We start from the raw sequence: 19,824 nt of genomic DNA on the forward strand, positions 1-19,824 counted from the left end.
CCGCTACCGTAAGCAACGCTGGTATTGAGGGTTGCGCTGGAAAAAAAGGCTCCGCAGGTCTTTACCGACAAATCTCTAAATCTAGGCGTTTGAGTCTTCACGGCCATTTTTACCTTACATATAGTCATGTACTATTTAATATACGCTTAACAGTATGGATTGAAATATTATGAGCTGTGTTTGGTTGAGAAACATCTGTTTTTCAATTATTTGTAACAATAATTATCTGCATATCTACCATTTATATACAGTTTACTTAACTGAGTTTGAGTATCAATTTCTATATAGAAATTAACTTAGATATATATGCAGGTACTAATTTACATATGTATAGTCACTCTGTTTTTATTCTATGTGGTTGTAACCCTTTAGATGTGTTGTTCTTTATTAAGGGGTGGGGTACTAACTATGTTTTTAACTTATGAACCCTCTATTAGAAAGTCTTGACAAAGGTCCCCTCTGAGGACTGAAACGTTGACTGAACCTTGTTGATGAAATACTAATAAAAATATTGTTCAGTAAAGCCCTGGGAGTGCCTTTTCTTTCTTTGAAGTTTATATATATATATATATATATATATATAATTTAAAAAATTCATTCCTCTGGGTAGTATATTTAGGATATACAGTATATATATATATTTTCATATTCACAGAGGCTGGTGCACTAGCACAAACAGGTGTCCAGTTGCCAGGGTGCTGAATGCAGGTAGAGATAAAGATAATAGAAGACAGCACTCGCTGGGCTTAAGGATAAGCAATAGAAACTTTTATTTACATGACGTTTCGGGAAAAGCTCCCCTTCATCAGTCCCCGAAACGTCACGTAAATAAAAGCTTCTATTGCTTATCCTTAAGCCCAGCGAGTGCTGTCTTCTATTACCTTTATATATATATATATATATATATATATATATATATATATAAACAGTTCATGTTTAGGGGTCAAGCACTCACTAACAGTTTGGCAGTAAAATAAATCAATGCCCAGGGTGCATCCGAGGAGAGAGTAGAGATTATATACATACACACACACACACACACACAGTATATATATATATATATATATATATATATATACACACATACACACACACACACACACACATTTTTAGGGACTGAATGGCTTTTGTGAATAGACTGTAATATGAAGTGAGAGGGATTTGACAGGAACACAATGAGGTATGTGCCCTGTTAATATATAATGAACAGTGTAAACATAAGTTTGTTTCAGACTTGAGATTGCCTGTCACCTAGTCCGTACAAGAGGTGCGAGAAGGAATTTGTCCTAGGGTGAACACTGACCACTCCCTACACTACCGGTCTCTCAGCACCGCAATTTACAACTACGATACACACAAAGGGGCTTATTTGGCACCTTTATCCTTTCCATTTTTTATGGACAGTTTGTATATGCCCTCCTGTGCTTCAAGGACAAAGCAGAGGCTGTGAATCAGGAATCAAAGACTAATTTTAGGGTGCAGGTGTGATAAGGTGCTATATTCTGTATTTCACTACCTGTAACATGTAGGTAAGCCCTAATATGCTCAAGCAGTTTTTACAGTGTCTTACCAGGTTACTATTTTCCTTAGGACTATCTCAAAGGTACTTTGTTTCCTTGCGCTATAACATTTATGCATCCTTTTTGCTTTTCTTTCATTGGTTTCAGTGCTCACATCGGCACTCGCCTGGGTCGGGGTACCATCTGGAGGTCTCGAGGGATGCAAGGAGTTTGGTTCCCTCTAAAGGCGAGGTTACTAAAGATTCTGGAACTCCAAGAGTTTCGAGGAAGCTCTTCAGACCATGGTCCCTTCTCAGCCAAGACCAATCTCTATTTCTGATCAGACATTTCCGCGGTTGCTTAAATCAACTGTCCAGGGGGGACTCACATCTCCCTCGTCATGCAAGAACTGTCTCTCATCCTGTTATGAATAGAGAAGGAAAGCTGTTCTCTATCAACTTCATATTCAAGGAGTGATCAATTGGGAAGCAGGCTATTTTAATCTGTTCAGTCCGGAGAATGGGTTCTTTATCATGTCATATTTGACTAGCTTATTCTAAACTGGGTTCTACCAAAGTAGAGTATTTCCTATTATAAACTATCAAAAACAAATACTTTAGAAAGATTATATTGAAAATACAGGCCCGAAGTAGAAACAATGGAACAAAAGTGAATACAACCGTGGTCACTGACAAACAAAATCACTGAAACAAAATTGAGTACACCTATGATTTCCAATTAGCCTAATTGCATGAGCATAGTTACCAGAACAGTCTAATTTGTTGACCAATAGGCTGTGTCTATCTGCAAGTTTGCATCATTTCTCCACATGGAAAAGAATTGCCAGAGGAATTGAAAAATCTGATTGTGAGACTTCACACAGATGGAAAAGGATACAGGAAGATTGGTGACCAACTAAAAATCAGTCAAAACACAGTTGCAGCAGTAATCAGGAGGTATAGATTGATACACAGTGCCAAAAACCAGAGCCGCAGTGGCTGTCCTCCTAAAATGACGCCACGGACAGTGCGCTACTTGCACAATCTAGCTCTGAGCAACAGGCAAGTGCTTCAGATTTGGCTCAGGGATTATCAATAGAAATTGGAGTTTCTGTGACAGCTCAGACAGTGCTAAGGACATTGCATAATGTCAACTTCTATGGATCAGCATCCAAGGAAAAAAAACATTGCCCTTCGGCACAAAACTGCAAGATTAAACTTTGCTAAACAACATGAAAAGCCTGATGAATACTGGGAGTACATTATTTGGTAAAATGGCCAAGACCAAGATACAATTTCTTTCATGTAATTGGCAAGAGTCCATGAGCTAGTGACGTATGGGATATACAATCCTACCAGGAGGGGCAAAGTGTCCCAAACCTCAAAATGCCTATAAATACACCCCTCACCACACTTACAATTCAGTTTTACAAACTTTGCCTCCTATGGAGGTGGTGAAGTAAGTTTGTGCTTGATTTCTATGATTTCTTCTACGATAAGCGCTTCTAAGCATTCTGAAGCCCAATTCCTCTCAGAGTACAGTGTTTGTCAGAGGGATGTGAAGGGAGTATCGCCTTTTGTTTTTATGATTTTCCTCATCGGAAATCTTTTCAAAGTTTCTCTGTTATCGGTCGCAGGGATTCATCTCCTACCTCTCTTTTCAGATCGACGCTATACTCTTATATACGATTACCTCTGCTGATACTTTTTCAGTACTGGTTTGGCTATCTGCTATATGTGGATGGATTTCTTTCAGTAAGTATGTTTTCATTATTTAAGACACTCTCGGCTATGGTTTGGCGCTTTATGTATTAATATAAAGTTTTAAATATATGTATTCTACTTATATTTGCCATGAGTCAGGTCTATGTGTATTTCCCTTTTGTAGTCTAAACAGTTTCAGTATAGGAATCATGTTTGGGAAGTTTATTTAAACTTTTTTCTTACCTGGGGTTCAGTCTAATTTGACTTTCTTTTTTTTGCGGACAAATCTAGGCTCGCGAGGGCGCAAAATGCTGATTTTTATTGCATCATTTTTGGCGCGACGTTGCGCCCTTGATGACGCAAATTTCATCATTTCCTGCGTCGTTGACGCTAGTTGTTTTGGCGTAAAATCGCATTTGTTATGACACGAGTTGTGTCATTTCCTGGTGTTAGTTATGCGCCAAAATTTTTTAGCTTGTTTTTGCGTGATGCGTCATACTTGGTGCCAAATTTTAGTTATTTTACCCCTCTCCCTCTATTGCTCGCTGTTTTCATGAACTTTGAAACCTATTATGTCTGCTTTTGTTTTTCTCTACTGAAACCTGTTACATTCTGGAAATTGACTGTTTTGCCTAATGTTATTTTTCTTTTTCTATTACATTTTGCGAGATGTCTCATTCTGATCCTGACTCTGATGTTACTTTAGAAACTATGATGCTTTGAAACACAATTCTACAAAACTAAATGTGTTCTTTTCATCTTTTTAGCTGTTATTTCTTCAGATCAATTATGTGGCATTTATTTATTATGTTTTATGCTAGCAATGTTTCTACATGTACAATAACATTTACTGTTTTTTACATATTCAGTTCATGTACTTGATTTCATCTGCAAACATCACATGTTGTTGCTTATATCATAAAAGGTTATGACTGCTATTATGCCTTTAAGTAAACTTACAAGGTATTTTCAAAATTGTTTTAATTAATTTTGTTCTGACCAACAGCATACTTAAGTTTTTTTATACTGATGAAGGTTTCTTTGGCTCAAAGGCTCCTGTATTAGACAGTTTGTTGAAAATTCTCCTTATTTTTCATTTGAACATTTTTTGTTCTTTGTATATGAAATTTTTCAACTTATAGCTTTTAGGAGTCTAATCCTCCTATTAGCTATCGGCCAGATTTAGAGTTTGGCGGTAGCCGTCAAAACCAGCGTTAGGGGGTCCTAACGCTGGTTTTTACCGCCCGCTGGTATTTGGAGTCAGTCATTAAAGGGTCTAACGCTCACTTTGCAGCCGCAACTTTTCCATACCGCAGATCCCCCTACGCCATTTGCGTATCCTATCTTTTCAATGGGATCTTTCTAACGCCGGTATTTAGAGTCTTGGCTGAAGTGAGCGTTAGAAATCTAACGACAAAACTCCAGCCGCAGAAAAAAAAACAGGAGTTAAGAGCTTTTTGGGCTAACGCCGGTTCATAAAGCTCTTAACTACTGTGCTCTTAAGTACACTAACACCCATAAACTACCTATGTACCCTTAAACCGAGGTCCCCCCACATCGCCGCCACTCTATTAAATTTTTTAACCCCTAATCTGCCGACCGCACACCGCCGCCACCTACGTTATCCCTATGTACCCCTAATCTGCTGCCCCTAATACCGCCGACCCCTATATTATATTTATTAACAAGTGACGGTGGATGGTACACTAAGCGCCTGCCTAAAGGACCCTAGCTCTGGATATTGACTCCTAGTAGCCAATAGAATAAATAAATAGATAAAAATTGGAACCAAAGCGCCTAAAAGGCTGGGTCTGAACAAAGTTAATTAAACCAATTAGCTTCAAAATAAAAATTACACTTTAATTCTTTACAGACATGGATCCATGTTAAAACCATACATAATAAAAAACAACTTAAAATTCTTTAAAACAATAAAAGAATCACTGATGATTCTCTTGCAGGTAACTGGTACAGACCTATCTATACTGGTATCCCAGTATCTCTAGGTACGGCGGTCCCCTTTCTAGGTGCGATGTGCCTATGTACCTGATATTAAGGTAGACTCCCTAAATATGTGAGTGGTGCTTTAAGTGCAAATATGTGCTAGAGGATACCAAATCCTTCTATGTGATCAATGAACAATAAAAAATAACAAGGTGGTGGTGTATTGAAGTAACGGTGATGAGTATTAAAACTTAAATAAAATAATATTGATGCAGATAATAAACATTTCAAAATATCAAATGTGAATATTCAAACAGATAAGAAATATAACTATAAGCAAGAAGTTGCAAATGTGAAAACAAAAACAAAGACAAAAACAAAAACAGTCCTCCAAATGATGGTGTTAAATCCAAATTGCAGTGTTCACTCCATATAATAAAAGTGATTGTAATAAAAAACAAAATGAAAAAACAAAGCTAAAAAATCAGTGGCCACTGTAAAATATGAGCATAACAAGTCAATCCTGTGAAGAGAAAAATATATTCCTGCAACCTTAGCAGTACCGGAAAATGGTGATATATCAAAGTCTCATCCGGGGCCCGGTTGACCCAAATCGCACCTAAAAATAAAAACAAACACACAATAGTGCAGAGCGTAATCTCTCAAGTAGAATAAAAGGAGGAAGACTCACCAGTCGACGCGTTTCGGTCTGTGCTAGACCTTTTTCAAGACTGGATTGTACAAATTTTTGGTGATCTTTTATACCTATTTTCTAAATGCATACCGGAAGTGATTACATAGTACTTCCTGTTTCATTGAGGGTGATTAAAATGATTAAAATATTAGTTTCTAAATATCTTTCACCTTTAATTTTAGTATTTTGATATGCCTTTATGACATTCATTTCTCATATTTAGTTTTAATTCTTTAAATTATGTGTTTACAATTTACTTCGGTTTTCTTCCAGTTTTTTATATCCAACAGCTTCCGGTTTGCATAAGAATTTGTTGTGTCCAACAGCTTCCGGTTTGCATTAGACTTTGTTTACACATTATCGGCATATAGGTATTTCCAAAAACAAAGTAAATAAATTTGTTGATACTAAATTCAGACCAATTGTTCAGACTCATACTTTTGTTTATTCTATTATACATGATCGTATATCCACTATCGAGGTAATCAATCTCTATGTGGTTCCATCTCTAGAAAAAGTAATAGTCCTTAGTCGTAGCCAGGTACTTGCTTAACTATTAGGTTTATACAATACTTGTCATTCATTTAAGCTTCATCTGCCTGTATTTCCACCATCTCGTAGTATCGCTTTGTCTATCGTGTACAAAATATATGACAGGGGGTGTGTGCAAATATACTATTCCTATTGGTTGGATTCAGAAGGTGTGTTACAGAGCTCTATTCTTATTGGTCAGATCTATTCATTGTTCCACCCTGGGGGTGTGCTTCTGAACGCTGTGTTTGCAGTAGGTAGCATGCGATGTATTACGAAGCATTACTCTTATTGGTCCCCTCTGGGGGTATGTACCTGAACTCTGTATGCATAGTAGGTGGCGCGCGATGTTATTACTACTGATCAGCTCGATTTGTCTACAATAAACATTCAACATTATTCCCCCCATGTTATAGGGATTTAGGGTACATTTTAATCAAATTTATCTATCCATCTTTATTTGATCGGTGTATAGTGTCTTTGAGTCTCATTTGACTCGTAGTACAAGATTTAATTATAATCTCTAATACTAGTTATAAAGGGTTCATTTTCCATACATATATCAATAATCAAAATATCGCCAGCTTCTTGACACATTTAGAGGAGGAGCGGAGTGAACAAGTTCACATCTCGGTGATCCATATATATATGTTCACCTTCTTGTTACTATATGGATTTAATGTGTTATGTTTGAGGTTATTGTAATCCTATTAGACCCGTTTTCAATCAACCTATATCATTTGTTGAAAGTTTTATATACCTGTGAGCAGTTTCTTATATGGCTGCAAATGTTATACATAGATGTTAATACTGAATTAGATAACTAGCATCTATGACTCCTCTTTAGTATTCTATAATACAGCAAGCGATATTTATAGTATCACTGCTAGGGGGATTTCTATTTGTGGTATCACTGATAGGGGAATTTCTAAGGGGAATTCTTTTAAAGTGGAGTTTAAAGGATAATCCAATGTGTACACGTATATATCCAAATATATATATATATATATCAGTTTGTATGTATATCATCTCTATAAGGAGGACACCATTTTAGCAACAGCCCACTGGGTTAAGTGAGTATTAAGTTAAGCCTGTTTTCTTTATGGCAATATTTATTGATCATTAAAAGTCGTTGAACATACACCCAGGTTATATTTTACCGGGTGAATGGTCCAATAACTTTTTCAAATTTAAGGTGATGTGTGACTGGTGTCCGGTGTTGGTTTATACTATTTTCTGATGGGGGATTTGTATTCCTGAATATATATATGTTAATAATGAGTTCAAAAGAGAGAGAGAAAAGAGAGGAATATATATTTTCATTGCTATATTAATTTCTTCAGACAATTTACTAGCTTATAGTTTGTTCAGATGTTCGAGCATATTTTGCTGAACCTAACCTGTATTCTCAGATTCCACTACTTTGTATAAATTAGTTCAATTAGTAATTTCCTTTAAATTAATATAGAAGAACCAAGAGGTAGGGAGGGAGGGTGTTCCAATATTGGTTCATATATCTGTATATATCTTATTTTCCTTATGAACCAAACCAGGATGCTAAGCTGGATATCTATATATATATATGTAAAATATTTCTGACAGCTGGGAGAGATGGATACTTTTCATGTGAACTGAAATAGAGAGAGATAGGTATGACAACTGAGAGAGATAGATATGACAATTTGTTCTCCTTTCTTCATAAAGTTTGGATTTTTCTTTTCTTGGAGGTACATGTATCTTGTAGAATACCCCAATATGCTATTTGCTTATACCATATAGTTGTATTTTTACAAGCTTATACTTGTATTTTTATTAGAAATTAAGTAGATGGGAAAGGTCTTCTTTATTATTGAGGCCCTTTGGATATAAACAATCCATTAGAAATATCCATTTGGATTCATTAGTTAATAATAGTTTTTCAAAGTTTAATTAACTTTGTTCAGACCCAGCCTTTTAGGCGCTTTGGTTCCAATTTTTATCTATTTATTTATTCTATTGGATACTAGGAGTCAATATCCAGAGCTAGGGTCCTTTAGGCAGGCGCTTAGTGTACCATCCACCGTCACTTGTTAAACATTATACCTAGTTTCACCAAGCTGCCAGCCTTCATTATCTTCTTGAATATTGCTATTGCTATTAAACACACACCGTAAGTTATCCCCCCATAAAGACCAATAGAAATAAGAATGGAGGGTCTGCGGAATTTAAGGGAAGCAATTGATTTAAAAATAATGAAAGCTAAAAATACTATGAACGTAAGCACAGATGATGAGGATGTTATTGACATCCAGCTGATTTTTAGGGAATTGGAGAAATTATTGATCACAGAGGTAAAATATAAGGCAGAAATAAGTTTTCTACAAAAATGTTTGGAATTAGACATCATACCCAAAGGGTTATTAGTACACAAAGAATGTGCATTCCCATTGTCAGAAACTATTGCTGAAAAATGGAAAAAGGTACTAATTGATACCTCTAGAAAACTAATAGAACTGATTATAGAGTACAGAACAATGTTAACATCAAATATAGACCATGAAATAAAGGAGGATGAAGAGATCGTCCTAAATTTAGAAAACTCAGGGCCAGAAACTAAAGATATAGCAGAAAGGAAAGAAAATTTATTTAAAAAAGTAAGTAAAATCAAAGAAGATGTAATACAGAAAAAAACCAAAAAGCTGATAAAAGAGTTAAATAATAAAGAGAAAACAAACAACAGGGTATTATGTGACACTGATACAGCAATAGGGAGCTCTACTCAAGGGGAGATTGATATTGAACATGTACCTGGATCTAACATTCCAAAAAATAATACCACAGACCAAAGTTCAGAACGAAGAGATGTAGTCTTTGACAACTACCGAGATGAAAAACATAGAGACAATAGATATGGTAATGTTAATTCCTACCATCAATATAATGACTATCAGCATAATAATGGGTATAATACCTATGGATACAAAGGTAGATACCGTGGAAGACAATACTATGACCAAAGATGGGAAAGGGGGCAGCGATATAATAATGGAAATAGAGGATATAACCCCAATTATTATTCCTGGAACCAGGAAAATAGAAACAGAAGGGACCAGTCTAACCACTGGAATAGAGAAAGGAGATATGACGACCCAAGAAGAAGATCTGATCACTATGGGCCAGAATATGACACAAGAAGAAGACTGGAGGAACCCAACTATGGAAGTTACCAGTATGGGACAGAAAGAGGATACGAGCAGAGAAAAAACAGGCATCAATCTGAATATCAATACAACAGAGGTAAAAATCCTCAGGATCTATGGAGTAACTACCATAGGGATCACGAGAATAATCAAGAAGGTGATAACCAATATGGAACCCCAAGGGGATATAGGAGAAACATCAGACAAAGGAACGAAAAGGAAGGAGAAATCGAAAGAGGAGCTAGCAAAGTGGAGGAATGGAAGGAGATCCATAACAAAAAAAGAAGAAATATAGACCCGAAAGTGAAAACTCCAGTTAAAACAACCGCATCACAACCATGTACCTCCGACACTATGCCGGGACCTTTTTTAGAGTTGGGGCATCACCACCAAAAAGGAAAAGAAAAGCAGTAACCACCAGAAGTAAGGGCAAGACACATAGAGGAAGCAGAGGAGGTAAAAAGATCAATAAGGTGAAACAGAACGATAACAATATGGGGAAAAAAGGAACAGATAAAGGAATTTTCAACTTAAGCTCCTATGCATTAAACGATGACGAAAAAGCGGTCCTGAATTTCGGACTTTCATTTGCCCCCTCGAGAGATCTAGACAAATTCTGTACCTTCGTGAACACGAAGGAGTTCATTAGAAAACTGACTTTGAAAAGATTTTTTCTTAAAGCTGAACTAGAGAAAAGTGGGGTACATCCCAAAAAAAGTGAAGATCTTGGAACAAAGGATAAGTACGTACATACAGAACTAAAACCGAGATCAGGGTTTTACCCTGTAAGCAGCAAAGGATCGGCAATAGAAGCCTTTGAGACTATTGTCTGCAAGGAGATAAGGGGGATACGATCGAGGAAATCAAAATATAAGAAACAAAATTTGTCAAGGAAACAAAGGGAGACCATTACAAAACTGGAACACAACCAGAATTTGACGATAAAGCCTGTGGATAAAGGTGGGGGAATTGTCCTGATGGATAGGAAGGACTATGAGGCTGAAAACAAACGGATTATAAGTGACGTGACTACTTATGAGGAACTTAAAAGGAACCCTACAGACCTGTATAAGAGAGAACTCACAGACCTACTAAAGGAGGCTAATGAAGAAGGGATACTGAACGATAAGGAGTTTAACTACCTAAATATCAAACATCCAGTTATACCGATATTATATCACCTACCCAAGATCCACAAAACACTAACCAAACCTCCCGGAAGACCAATAATCTCCGGAATAGGATCTTTGAGTAGCAACTTATTGGAATATATAGACCAGCATTTACAAAAACTGGTCAAGAAACTACCTTCCTATCTAAGGGATTCGACACAGGTCTTGAACCTTATAGAAAATGTATCTTGGGAAGATGGGTATATATTGGCATCATGTGACGTGACGTCACTGTATACGAGCATCCAGCATGAGGAAGGAATCGATGCGGTGAAGTTCTTTTTGGATAAAGAACCCGATATACCATCTGAACAAAATGAGTTCATATTGGAAAGCATCCGGTACATCCTAACACATAATTTCTTCAGTAATGATGGCAAATTCTACCGTCAAACTTGTGGGACAGCCATGGGGACCAGGTTCGCGCCGAGTTATGCGAATCTCTATATGGGAAAATGGGAGCAAATCTTCTGGGACTCCTGTCCAGCGGGCGCGGACCTGGTCCTATATCGGCGTTATATAGATGACATCATTTTAATCTGGAAGGGCACTTTGGAAGATCTGGTGTATACCATCGAAATTATGAATAAAAATCATGTAAACCTAAAGTTTACATATGAATATAGCCAAACAGCCTTGACATTCCTGGATCTAAGAATAGAGGTGAAAGGAGGAAGATTAGAAACTTCTACCCACTTTAAGGAAGTGGACAGTAACAATTATGTCCATAAAGAGAGCTGCCACCTTAACAGATGGAAGAACGACATCCCAAAAGGACAGCTGTTACGGATGAAAAAGAACTGCTCTGATCCTCTTAAGTGGGAAGAACAAGCTTCAACAATCAAGGAGAAGTTTATAGAGAGAGGCTATGACGAGAAAATGCTGGATGAGAAACTGGACGAAGTAAGAAAAATAGAAAGGAAAGAACTTACCAGATATAAAGAAAAGGTGAAGGACAAACACTCTGAAGGTGGTTTCAACATAGCAATGATAACAGAATACAGTGAGAACAAACACATCGTAGAGAATATATTTCGGAAACACTGGGCACTGTTAAAAGACGATGATGTCTTAGGAGATAAACTGCCAGAAAATCCTAGATTCATATACAGGAAAACAAAAAATCTAAAGACTAGACTGGCACCTAGCCTCCAAAAGAAAGCATCTGGAGGAACAATGGACGTGTTTGGAAACAAGGTGAAAGGATTCTACCCTTGCCATAACATGCAAAGCCTGCAAGTGTGGGTCTAAAACAACTAAATTCAGCTCCCATAACACCAAAGAGGAGTTCAAAATACAAGATCTGATACGATGCAAAGATAAAGGAGTGATCTACCTACTACAATGCCCATGTGGGCTGCAATACGTAGGACAAACGTCCAGGATCCTTAGGGATAGGATCCGGGAACACCTGCTGATGATCGAAAAACTAAACATGGATACGCCACTCTACCAGCACTTTGCGACTAAACATCATGGAAACATCAACGCACTAAGATATATAGGAATCCAAAAAGTTGCCAAAAATTGGAGAGGCGGCGACTTTGAAAAACTATTATTAACTAATGAATCCAAATGGATATTTCTAATGGATTGTTTATATCCAAAGGGCCTCAATAATAAAGAAGACCTTTCCCATCTACTTAATTTCTAATAAAAATACAAGTATAAGCTTGTAAAAATACAACTATATGGTATAAGCAAATAGCATATTGGGGTATTCTACAAGATACATGTACCTCCAAGAAAAGAAAAATCCAAACTTTATGAAGAAAGGAGAAAAAATGGTCATATCTATCTCTCTCAGTTGTCATACCTATCTCTCTCTATTTCAGTTCACATGAAAAGTATCCATCTCTCCCAGCTGTCAGAAATATTTTACATTTATATATAGATATCCAGCTTAGCATCCTGGTTTGGTTCATAAGGAAAATAAGATATATACAGATATATGAACCAATATTGGAACACCCTCCCTCCCTACCTCTTGGTTCTTCTATATTAATTTAAAGGAAATTACTAATTGAACTAATTTATACAAAGTAGTGGAATCTGAGAATACAGGTTAGGTTCAGCAAAATATGCTCGAACATCTGAACAAACTATAAGCTAGTAAATTGTCTGAAGAAATTAATATAGCAATGAAAATATATATTCCTCTCTTTTCTCTCTCTCTTTTGAACTCATTATTAACATATATATATTCAGGAATACAAATCCCCCATCAGAAAATAGTATAAACCAACACCGGACACCAGTCACACATCACCTTAAATTAGAAAAAGTTATTGGACCATTCACCCGGTAAAATATAACCTGGGTGTATGTTCAACGACTTTTAATGATCAATAAATATTGCCATAAAGAAAACAGGCTTAACTTAATACTCACTTAACCCAGTGGGCTGTTGCTAAAATGGTGTCCTCCTTATAGAGATGATATACATACAAACTGATATATATATATTTGGATATATACGTGTACACATTGGATTATCCTTTAAACTCCACTTTAAAAGAATTCCCCTTAGAAATTCCCCTATCAGTGATACCACAAATAGAAATCCCCCTAGCAGTGATACTATAAATATCGCTTGCTGTATTATAGAATACTAAAGAGGAGTCATAGATGCTAGTTATCTAATTCAGTATTAACATCTATGTATAACATTTGCAGCCATATAAGAAACTGCTCACAGGTATATAAAACTTTCAACAAATGATATAGGTTGATTGAAAACGGGTCTAATAGGATTACAATAACCTCAAACATAACACATTAAATCCATATAGTAACAAGAAGGTGAACATATATATATGGATCACCGAGATGTGAACTTGTTCACTCCGCTCCTCCTCTAAATGTGTCAAGAAGCTGGCGATATTTTGATTATTGATATATGTATGGAAAATGAACCCTTTATAACTAGTATTAGAGATTATAATTAAATCTTGTACTACGAGTCAAATGAGACTCAAAGACACTATACACCGATCAAATAAAGATGGATAGATAAATTTGATTAAAATTTACCCTAAATCCCTATAACATGGGGGGAATAATGTTGAATGTTTATTGTAGACAAATCGAGCTGATCAGTAGTAATAACATCGCGCGCCACCTACTATGCATACAGAGTTCAGGTACATACCCCCAGAGGGGACCAATAAGAGTAATGCTTTGTAATACATCGCATGCTACCTACTGCAAACACAGCGTTCAGAAGCACACCCCCAGGGTGGAACAATGAATAGATCTGACCAATAAGAATAGAGCTCTGTAACACACCTTCTGAATCCAACCAATAGGAATAGTATATTTGCACACACCCCCTGTCATATATTTTGTACACGATAGACAAAGCGATACTACGAGATGGTGGAAATACAGGCAGATGAAGCTTAAATGAATGACAAGTATTGTATAAACCTAATAGTTAAGCAAGTACCTGGCTACGACTAAGGACTATTACTTTTTCTAGAGATGGAACCACATAGAGATTGATTACCTCGATAGTGGATATACGATCATGTATAATAGAATAAACAAAAGTATGAGTCTGAACAATTGGTCTGAATTTAGTATCAACAAATTTATTTACTTTGTTTTTGGAAATACCTATATGCCGATAATGTGTAAACAAAGTCTAATGCAAACCGGAAGCTGTTGGACACAACAAATTCTTATGCAAACCGGAAGCTGTTGGATATAAAAAACCAGAAGAAAACCGAAGTAAATTGTAAACACATAATTTAAAGAATTAAAACTAAATATGAGAAATGAATGTCATAAAGGCATATCAAAAAAATTAAAGGTGAAAGATATTTAGAAACGAATATTTTAATCATTTTAATCACCCTCAATGAAACAGGAAGTACTATGTAATCACTTCCGGTATGCATTTAGAAAATAGGTATAAAAGATCACCAAAAATTTGTACAATCCAGTCTTGAAAAAGGTCTAGCACAGACCGAAACGCGTCGACTGGTGAGTCTTCCTCCTTTTATTCTACTTGAGAGATTACGCTCTGCACTATTGTGTGTTTGTTTTTATTTTTAGGTGCGATTTGGGTCAACCGGGCCCCGGATGAGACTTTGATATATCACCATTTTCCGGTACTGCTAAGGTTGCAGGAATATATTTTTCTCTTCACAGGATTGACTTGTTATGCTCATATTTTACAGTGGCCACTGATTTTTTAGCTTTGTTTTTTCATTTTGTTTTTTATTACAATCACTTTTATTATATGGAGTGAACACTGCAATTTGGATTTAACACCATCATTTGGAGGACTGTTTTTGTTTTTGTCTTTGTTTTTGTTTTCACATTTGCAACTTCTTGCTTATAGTTATATTTCTTATCTGTTTGAATATTCACATTTGATATTTTGAAATGTTTATTATCTGCATCAATATTATTTTATTTAAGTTTTAATACTCATCACCGTTACTTCAATACACCACCACCTTGTTATTTTTTATTGTTCATTGATCACATAGAAGGATTTGGTATCCTCTAGCACATATTTGCACTTAAAGCACCACTCACATATTTAGGGAGTCTACCTTAATATCAGGTACATAGGCACTAGAAAGGGGACCGCCGTACCTAGAGATACTGGGATACCAGTATAGATAGGTCTGTACCAGTTACCTGCAAGAGAATCATCAGTGATTCTTTTATTGTTTTAAAGAATTTTAAGTTGTTTTTTATTATGTATGGTTTTAACATGGATCCATGTCTGTAAAGAAATAAAGTGTAATTTTTATTTTGAAGCTAATTGGTTTAATTAACTTTGTTCAGACCCAGCCTTTTAGGCGCTTTGGTTCCAATTTTTATCTATTATATTTATTAACCCCTAATCTGCCGCCCCCGCTATCGCTGACACCTGCATATTTTTTTAACCCCTAATCTGCCGCTCCGTACACCGCCGCAACCTACATTATACCTATGTACCCCTAATCTGCTGCCCCTAACACCGCCGACCCCTATATTATATTTATTAACCCCTAATCTGCCGCCCCCAACGTTGCCTCCACCTACCTACAATAATTAACCCCTAATCTGCCGACCGGACCTCACAGCTACTCTAATAAATGTATTAACCCCTAAAGCTAAGTCTAACCCTAACACTAACACCCCCTAAGTTAAATATAATTTAAATCTAACGAAATAAATTAACTCTTATTAAATAAATTATTCCTATTTAAAGCTAAATACTTACCTGTAAAATAAATCCTAATATAGCTAAATTATAAATTATAATTATATTGTAGCTATTTTAGGATTAATATTTATTTTACAGGCAACGTTGTAATTATTTTAACCAGGTACAATAGCTATTAAATAGTTAATAACTATTTAATAGCTACCTAGTTAAAATAATTACAAAATTACCTGTAAAATAAATCCTAACCTAAGTTACAATTAAACCTAACACTACACTATCAATAAATTAATTAAATAAAATACCTACAATTAAATCTAACACTACACTATCAATAAATTAATTACATGAAATACCTACAAATAAATACAATGAAATAAACTAAAGTACAAAAAATAAAAAAGAACTAAGTTACAAAAAATAAAAAAATATTTACAAACATTAGAAAAATATTACAACTATTTTAAACTAATTACACCTACTCTAAGCCCCCTAATAAAATAACAAAGACCCCCAAAATAAAAAAATGCCCTACCCTATTCTAAAATTAAAATAGAAAAGCTCTTTTACCTTACCAGCCCTGAAAAGGGCCCTTTGCGGGGCATGCCCCAAAGAATTCAGCTCTTTTGCCTGTTAAAAAAAACATACAATACCCCCCCCCAACATTACAACCCACCACCCACATACCCCTAATCTAACCCAAACCCCCCTTAAATAAACCTAACACTAAGCCCCTGAAGATCTCCCTACCTTGCCAATCAGATTCAAGTTCAATCCGATTGGCTGATCCAATCAGCCAATCAGATTGAGCTCGCATTCTATTGGCTGTTCCGATTAGCCAATATAATGCGAGCTCAATCTGATTGGCTGATTGGATCAGCCAATCGGATTGAAATTAAATCTGATTGGCTGATTCCATCAGCCAATCAGAATTTTCCTACCTTAATTCTGATTGGCTGATAGAATCCTATCAGCCAATCGGAATTCGAGGGACGCCATCTTGGATGATGTCCCTTAAAGGAACCGTCATTCGTTGGGAAGTCGTCTGTGAAGATGGATGTTCCGCGTCGGCGGGATGAACTACATGGATCCGGAAGAAAGAAGATTGAAGATGCCGCTTGATAGAAGACTTCAGTCGGATCATGGACCTCTTCAGCTCCCGCTTGGATGAAGACTTCAGCCGGATCATGGACATCTTCAGCCCCCCGCTTGGGCTTGGATCAAGACATCGGAGGCTCTTCTGGATCGATCGGTGAACCCGGCGTGGTGAAGACAAGGTAGGGATATCTTCAGGGGCTTAGTGTTAGGTTTATTTAAGGGGGGTTTGGGTTAGATTAGGGGTATGTGGGTGGTGGGTTGTAATGTTGGGGGGGTATTGTATGTTTTTTTTTACAGGCAAAAGAGCTGAATTCTTTGGGGCATGCCCCACAAAGGGCCCTTTTGAGGGCTGGTAAGGTAAAAGAGCTTTTCTATTTTAATTTTAGAATAGGGTAGGGCATTTTTTTTATTTTGGGGGTCTTTGTTATTTTATTAGGGGGCTTAGAGTAGGTGTAATTAGTTTAAAATTGTTGTAATATTTTTCTAATGTTTGTAAATATTTTTTTATTTTTTGTAACTTAGTTCTTTTTTATTTTTTGTACTTTAGTTAGTTTATTTCATTGTATTTATTTGTAGGTATTTCATGTAATTAATTTATTGATAGTGTAGTGTTAGATTTAATTGTAGGTATTTTATTTAATTAATTTATTGATAGTGTAGTGTTAGGTTTAATTGTAACTTAGGTTAGGATTTATTTTACAGGTAATTTTATAATTATTTTAACTAGGTAGCTATTAAATAGTTATTAACTATTTAATAGCTATTGTACCTGGTTAAAATAATTACAAAGTTGCCTGTAAAATAAATATTAATCCTAAAATAGCTACAATATAATTATAATTTATATTGTAGCTATATTAGGATTTATTTTACAGGTATTTAGCTTTAAATAGGAATTATTTATTTAATAAGAGTTAATTTATTTCGTTAGATTTAAATTATATTTAACTTAGGGGGGTGTTAGTGTTAGGGTTAGACTTAGCTTTAGGGGTTAATACATTTATTAGAGTAGCTGTGAGGTCCGGTCGGCAGATTAGGGGTTAATTATTGTAGGTAGGTGGAGGCGACATTGGGGGCGGCAGATTAGGGGTTAATAAATATAATATAGGGGTTGGCGGTGTTAGGGACAGCAGATTAGGGGTACATAGGTATAATGTAGGTTGCGGCGGTGTATGGAGCGGCAGATTAGGGGTTAATAATAAAATGCAGGGGGGGGCGGCAGATTAGGGGTTAATAAGTGTAATGCTAGGGGTGTTTAGACTCGGGGTACATGTTAGAGTGTTAGGTGCAGACTTAGGAAGTGTTTCCCCATAGGAAACAATGGGGCTGCATTAGGAGCTGAACGCTGCTTTTTTTTTTTTTTCAGCTCAAACTGCCCCATTGTTTTCTATGGGGGAATCGTGCACGAGCACATTTTTGAAGCTGGCCGCGTCCGTAAGCACCGCTGGTATCGAGAATTGCAGTGGCGGTAAATATGCTCTACGCTCCCTTTTTGGAGCCTAACGCAGCCCTTCTGTGAACTCTAAATACCAGCGGTATTTAAAAGGTGCGGGAGAAAAAAAGCACACGTAGCTAGCGCACCCCTTTGGCCGCAGAACTCTAAATCTAGCCGTATGTTAATAATTCTTTTCAAATCTGGATTTCAACATTTTTGCTTTTGAGGTTTTTTCCTGTTCAATATACTATCTGTATTATATTCTAGAGAATGGTTATTCTGATTCCCTCTTGGGACTGTACTACTATTTTTATGGAAATTGGTAGTTGTTTTCAGGATTCTTTAGAATTTGAATATAACCTTAATAGAGTATATTCACGTACTGTTTATATTTTTAGCTCAGCTTTATCTGTGGCTGACATTACTGTTCTCTCATCCGTTGTTGAACAGTTAGCATATTCAGTTTTCAGATTCTTAAGTATATAACTCTGTTTATTTACTTTAGATGTATTCATTTAATTATGTTTACTATATAGCGCTGCGGAATCTGTTGGCGCTCTACAAATAACCGATAATAATAATATATCTATTATTATGATTTCAAATACGGTATATCTTATTATCTCTCTCTTGTTAGGATAATAATTTATTTGATTTCTATTATCTCCATTATTTCTGGAGGTTTAGAGGGGGGGGGGGGGGTTCTGCCCTACTTTTAGTCCAGTGATGTAGATCAGTTGGTGAATGTCTTGACTACAAATGCTTGTTCTAGACCCAAGGGTCATAGATTAATTTCCCGGCAGGGTTAATAAAGCCCTATGGCCTTTGAGGTCAATTTATTTTATTTGGGTAATAATAACTACTGTTTTTATCAGCTGCTACTTTGGTTAACTCCGAGTGTAAGCACTGAAGAAGCGTTTTTTGTATCCTTCTGGGTGTAAATTGCTATATAATTACTAGTTATTAGTCTGCATAAAGGTGCGGTTCTCAAACCAGTCCTTCTGGTGTGGCGAAGATTAAATCGTTTTTGGATGAACTCAGTCTAAATTCTATATTATTCTTATAGTTTGAATAGATTTCTAGAATGAGACCTTCTATGGGAATAATCTTTCTTTCTCAGTACACTCGGTGAATTTTTTTCAGGTGCGATTATGCCAGTTCTTTTTGCAGGTACAGGATTTGGGTTTGGTGATTATAAGATCTATTATGCCTTTTTTGTTAAGGCCATTTCATGTTTACTTCAATGTTTAGGATGTTTATCCTCATATTTTATTACATTCAGACCACTTGTGGTTTCTGAGATTTTCTTTTAAGCTTTACAAATTTGTCACTTTTCCTTTTGGTTTAGTCACAGCTTTATGAATATTTTTTCTTTTTGAATCTTGGTGCCCTTCTAGGGTAT

The 19,824-nt window shown here is 36.0% G+C and overlaps 1 protein-coding gene across 1 annotated transcript in view; it reads right to left on the reverse strand.

The window, feature by feature from the left end:
* SLC19A3 (solute carrier family 19 member 3) overlaps positions 1-19,824 on the reverse strand; it is a 123,990-nt gene that overhangs the window by 15,608 nt on the left and 88,558 nt on the right. The gene's annotated exons all lie outside the window — the stretch shown is intronic.

This window comes from Bombina bombina, chromosome 4 (assembly GCF_027579735.1).
Source record: "Bombina bombina isolate aBomBom1 chromosome 4, aBomBom1.pri, whole genome shotgun sequence".
Lineage (NCBI taxonomy): Eukaryota > Metazoa > Chordata > Amphibia > Anura > Bombinatoridae > Bombina > Bombina bombina.